Source organism: Cricetulus griseus, chromosome 6 (genome assembly GCF_003668045.3).
Source record: "Cricetulus griseus strain 17A/GY chromosome 6, alternate assembly CriGri-PICRH-1.0, whole genome shotgun sequence".
Taxonomy (NCBI): Eukaryota; Metazoa; Chordata; class Mammalia; order Rodentia; family Cricetidae; genus Cricetulus; species Cricetulus griseus.
Genome location: NC_048599.1, coordinates 99,434,179 through 99,440,538, shown reverse-complemented (window position 1 = coordinate 99,440,538; position 6,360 = coordinate 99,434,179). Strand labels below are relative to the sequence as shown.

General features: G+C 40.5%; 1 pseudogene; it reads right to left on the bottom strand.

Moving 5' to 3' along the window:
• Positions 1-643: 643 nt before the first annotated feature.
• On the bottom strand, positions 644-1,043 carry LOC100752393 (annotated as a pseudogene).
• Positions 1,044-6,360: the final 5,317 nt, after the last annotated feature.

Below are 6,360 nucleotides of genomic sequence, written 5' to 3'. Positions count from 1 at the left end.
CCTCTTTGATCTCATAACAATTTGAAGTTGGTTCTCCTTCACTGAGACCAGGTTGTTCTGGACAGACATCTATAAAGCCATGCAAAAGATGTAAAATGTAACATTAAGTCATTTTTAAATATGCAATCAGGGCTTGAAAGATGATGAATTGACTAAGAGCGCCTGTTGCACAAGTATGCGAAACAGAGTTCAAGCCCAGAACCCACGTGAAATTAAGTGTGGTCCCACACAAACTGTAACCCCAAGACTAGGGTGGGAGAAAGACAAAAGAATCCTGAAGCCTGCTGGCTGCCTGCCTAGCAGGGGAAAAATTGTAAGTACTAGCTAGGTTCACTGACAGACCCTGCCTCAAAGGAACAAGATAATAGAAGTAATAGAAGAGGAAATTCTATGCCTTATGAATCCATACATACACCCCCATGCTCAGACCTACACATAAATACACACACATTATACACATCACACACACACACACACACACACACACACACACACACAGTTTTTAATTTTTGATTTTGGTTTTTTGCGGGCGGAGGGGGGGTGTTTTCAAAACAGGGTTTCTCTGTGGCTTTGGAGGCTGACAGCTTTTAATTTTGTTGTTGTTTAACAGTTTATGGAGGCTTTTTATTTATGTTTTACATCTCTAGAAAAAGAATCCCAGGATTTTCCCTTCTGTGTGTTTTCGTCTTGCGTCTTGCTTCTTCATGGTCCATGATGCCAGCTGAGGCTGTCAGTACAATGAAGCCAAACTGACAGGATGGGAGCATATTCTTCTGCCATTTTTCTAGGTCTTTGAGCTGCACATCAAATCTAGGGCTGATCACTCCAAACTTGTTCAACCTGCCTGTGAGGTTCACAACAATTTTCCCAGCTCTGTGGTCATCGATGATCTCAAATTCACCAATGTAACCATGCTTCATCATCACAGTTAGGAACGGAATGATAACTTGGGAGCAGGGCCTGCTGAGGACCTGGCGTTTGCCTCTCTTCTCAACATTGTTGACGCTCTTCAGAGCATCGGCCAGGACATTCATGCTCACCATGGTGACGTTGCAGAAAGATGGCAGAAAGAGCGGTTTTTAATTTTTAAAAATAAACTATGAAATCATTTTTGTTAAGATGACAAGTATGGAATTTAGGGTGTGGCTAGCATGCATAAGGCCCTGGTTTGAGCCCCAGAACACACACACACACAGTGACAAGGAGCTAAGTGAGATTTCTCATAAGAGTATTAATAATTATGTTTCTTAATATTGTTCTATTTTTCTCCTGTTTACAATTTTTCATATTGAAGATTTAGATTTTTTAATTATTATGAAAAAGTTGTTAATATGCAAAGAGGGAACATGTTTTGCACTATAAATGTCTGTGGATGTTTAACTACACTTTTCAAACTATGAAAGTAAAAACCTAGTCTGGCAAACTTGGTGGGGGTTGGTCTTGTTTGTTTGTTTTTCTTATACAGTACCTAATACACAGTCTCTGTCCTTGTCATATTAAAACACAATGAAGCTCGAAGGCGGTGGTGGCATATTCCTTTAATCCCAGCACTTGGAGACAGAGGCAGTCAGATCTCTGTGAGTTCCAGACCAGCCTGGTCTATAGAGTGATTTCAAGGCCAGCCAAGATGACACAGTGAAACCCTGCCTGGGGTGGGGGGTGGGGAATAACCAACAATAACCAACAACGATTACGGCTGTCTGGTGCCAGCTTCCAGCAGCGCAGGCCCCTTGAAAGGACTCCATGGCATTGGCATAAGCTAAGACTTCTCTATCTGAGGGGGTTTAGGGAAAAAGACACTCACATACTATCTTGATGGTTTCTTTATTTTCTGTTCTCATGTTCCTTCAGTGTTCTTTCTACTGTACACTTTTTTCCTACAGCTTATATACCTCCAACAAAGTTTTTCAGGCAATACAAGAAGTACAATGTGGTGGTTTCATTCTATTTTTTTTTTAAGTGAATGATTATAATGAATACAGTAAAAATATGTTTTTCATCTCCCTTACATGATTAAATGTTTTATATAGTGCAGGTAAAAATCAAATTATCCCAAGAAGCCACATACATTCATACCTAAGCAACTTGTTATAGATTAACTGTGTGGGCAAGCAAGGTATTCTTCTCAGTTAGGCCTTTTACTGGCAGGCTGCATTTTACAGTTACAAAGAAAGGGCCAATTACTTTATTACTTATCTTAAAAGGTAATCTTATAAGAAATCTTAAAGGAATCACAAAACTAAACTTTTATATATGAATAAGAGTCAGTCATCCCTACTTTAAATCTTTAGGGTGCATATGCATTAATCAATAGTTTGTTGTTGTTGTTGTTGTTGTTTTATATCAGGAGACTGAGGGCAGAAATGGGTATAAGGAATTAATCATCACCTTTGGTCATCAACCAATCCTACCTAGCAAGGAGGGTACACCAGCCAATGGTAATTGGGATGCATTGTCCTTGTTCCATGACCTTAACGAGTTCCACATTCAAATATGTGCCCTTCTAAAACTTCAGATTGTCTTCTTGGATTTTTCACCGCAAAGCTCTTTAACAAAAGCATCTTAGTCTAACTTTGTTATTTTTGTCGGGCGTTGGTGGCGCACGCCTTTAATCCCAGCACTCGGCACTCGGGAGGCAGAGGCAGAGGCAGAGGCAGGCGGATCTCTGTGAGTTCGAGGCCAGCCTGATCTCCAGAGCAGTACCAGCATAGGCTCCAAAGCTACACAGAGAAACCCTGTCTCAAAACAATAACAACAACAACAACAACAAAAAAAAAAACACTTTGTTATTTTCAAAACTTTGTTTTATCTGTGATACACTCTGAAACCTGTGAACACATCTCCCAACATTAAGTTGAAAAGAATTTAAACTAGCTAGACTACTGGAACTCAATTGTTTGTTTTTTTTTTAATAATTAATGAGCTACAATCTATGTTCCTACTGCCGTGACTGCCCCACAGTGATTGATAGACTGCACCCCTGAGCTGTGAGCCAAAATAAACCTGTCACTCCTAAAGTTTTGTCAAGTAATGAGACAGATAACTAATACACTCAACGTGTTTTGGGAAATGGTGAGAACTCTCCGGAAGAGGTTGTACTGGGATGGTATTTTGAAGCCTCTTCATCAACTGGGCTCAATGAAGTACCATTGCAGATCACTCACAAATTCACTTTGGCTTTTCTGACTAGCCCAGAACTTATGATTCTCCTGCCTCAGCTTTCCTAGTTCTGGGATTACAGGTATGGTTCACCAAGCCACCCCATCTACTTAGTGAGTTCCAGGCCAGTCAGGGATACAAACTGAGACTCTGTTTAAAACAAAACAAAAAAAAAATTCAAGCCAGCAAGATGGCTCACAGAATCTACAGTCCATGTTTGATCCTGGGACCCACAGGGTGGGAGAAGAGAAATAACTTTTGTTGTTTTTTGTTTTGTTTTGTTTTCAAGATAGGGTTTCTTTTATTTTTTTATTTTTTTATTTTTTTTTATTTTTTGAGACAGGGTTTCTCTGTGTAGCTTTGGAGCCTATCCTGGCACTCGCTCTGGAGACCAGGCTGGCCTCTAACTCACAGAGATCTGCCTGCCTCTGCCTCCCAAGTGCTGGGATTAAAGGCGTGCGCCACCAACGCCCGGCTCAAGACAGGGTTTCTCTGTAGCTTTGGATCCCATCCTGGCACTCACTCTGTAGACCAGGCTGGCCTTGAACTCACGGAGATCCTCCTGCCTCTGCCTTCTGATTGCTGGGATTAAAGGCATGAGCAACCACCACCCTGCTGAGAAACAACTTCTTAAAATTTCTCTCACGCACGCGCACACACACACACACACACACACACACACACACACACACACACACACACACACTGAGATGGCTCAATGGGTAAGAGCACTGGCTGTTCTTCCACAGGAAGCATTCTAAAAGCAGCACTGGCAGCTCATCACTGTCTGTAACCCCAGTCCCAGAGAAACGGACACCATTATACCAATGCACATAAAATAAAAGTTAAGTTATCTTTTAAAAATATATTTTAAAAAATATATAGATAATAAAAATATATACACATGCACACACAGTGAATAGGTATAAAATATGTAATGAAATATATAGACATACACACGCAATAAATGCATGTAATAAAAATATATTATCTGCAAATTATCCTTTGAATTGCTCTTAGTATCTTATTGATTCCCTTAGTTCATGAGTTGAGGAAATATTTAACATATCTTCATTTTGTGGATGATTTCATAGCCGCATCAAAATTACGTCTCTAACCTTTTAAAAATGATACATTAGGACCACGGGTGTTTCTAGAAACATTTTCATTCAACAGCCCAAGATCAAAATTAAACTCTTAACTTTCTAAGCAATATCATTCCACTTCCGAAATTACTATAGTATTGTAATAAGTCAAATTTTTCTAAATCTAAACAAGAAAAATACAGATCTGAAAAATTCCATAGGGGGTTTCAAAGAAAGTCTTCATTGCTTTAAAATCAGTTCCAGAAGAAGAAGAGGAAGAAGAAGAAGAAGAAGAAGAAGAAGAAGAAGAAGAAGAAGAAGAAGAAGAAGAAGAAGAAGAATTCAAAGCAGAAAATGTGGCCGGGAAGATGTTTCAGCAGGCAGAGGCGATTGCTGCTGAGTCTGACAAGCTGAGTTCTGTCCTTGGGGCTTCCCACACATTGTCCTCTGGTCTCCACAATCCTGCTGGGGCATGCACACACCCACATATTTAAGTAAATGAGATAAACGGAAGACAAAGCCAGGTCTGGCGGCTCTCCCCTGCAATTCCAGCATTCTGCAGTAGGAGGATGGTGAGTTCAAGTGCAGACCGGGGCTACTTAGTGAGCTTCCTAGTGGCACAGTGAGACCTTATCTAAGGGCGGGGGTGGAGGGAGGCGTGAACAGATCAGGAAACTGTAAAGAGAATAAAACCAAGGCATGATCAATGCTAAAGATAAATGATTTTAATACTTTCCCTAGGCAAAGGTCAACAGAGAGTGTACCTGGTTAAATAGATGACTTGTGAACATTTACAGGGGAAAATAAAAGATTGATCATCAGTCCAGAATTATTATTGAGGCAAGAATTATGGTGTAGACTAATCCATATACTCACCTTGTTCCAGAGAGTGGGAAACCATAAATTCCTGTTTAATTGATCCATACTTTCGGGTGATGATACACCAAACGGATTCTTGGCCTCCGATGATTTGCACATCTTCTTGAAAAGTTAATCTTTAGTTACCCCAGTATTCTGGCTTTTAAAGAGCTGAGGCATCAAGTAGAATAAAATATAACTCAAGAGGTTGAGATTATAGCAGTGGTGACTTATTTGCTTAACCTGTGAGGGCCTGGGTGCCGTCCTTGGCATTGCAAACAAGCAGAACAAAACACAAAATATGACTTAACTTGTACTGCGTTTTGCCTTCTAAATGTTTCTGATTAAAACATACATGCTTAACCAGGCCTGGGAGTGGAGGCCTGTACTCCCAGCTCCTTGAGATCCTAAAGCAAAAGGATTATAAATTTAAAGTCTGCCTGAACTATATAGGGTGAATTCAAGGGCAGCCTGGGTAATTTAGTAGGACACACTAAATCAAAATAAAAATAAGGGGAGGGGCTGGAGAAATGATAACAGTTAAGAACACAGGACCTGGGTTTGATTCCCAGTACCCATATGGCAGCTCACAGCTCTACAGGCACAAGAGATGCAAAGATAGGCTTGCATGTCTCATCCATGTAGAATAAAAGTAATTTTTAGAAAAAATAAATAATAATTGGCTAAGTGGTAAAGCACTTGACTGTCAGCCCTAGGTTCAATCCCCAGTACTGAAATAAGTAAATAAACATAAGACTTTTACAATGACTTAAAAATATTGGTGGAAGCTGGACATTGGTGGCGCACACCTTTAATCCCAGCACTCGGGAGGCAGAGGCAGGCGGATCTCTGTGAGTTTGAGGCCAGCCTGGCCTACAGAGCGAGTGCCAGGATAGACTCCAAATCTACACATAGAAACCCTGTCTCGGAAAAAAAAAAAAATTGGTGAAATAAACTAGATCTTACACTGTTGTGAATTATTTCCACCAAGGACAATGAGTGTATCAGAGGATCTATCCAGCTAAAAATGCCAAGTACTGCTTGCCTCTCCTGGCCCTTTGCCTCTCTTTAGCATTAATTCCCACCAGGGATTCAGTTAGTAAGATCTTGATGCATAGGATTGACATACCCAGTCTTGATATTCCAACTCTGTCCCCAGTATTGTCACCTACAAGTCTCCTTATGTACGGGACCATTATGGTTTCTGTCTCTTTCCCTATTTCCCTTCTTTCTTACATCCAACCCAACCCCTAAGAGG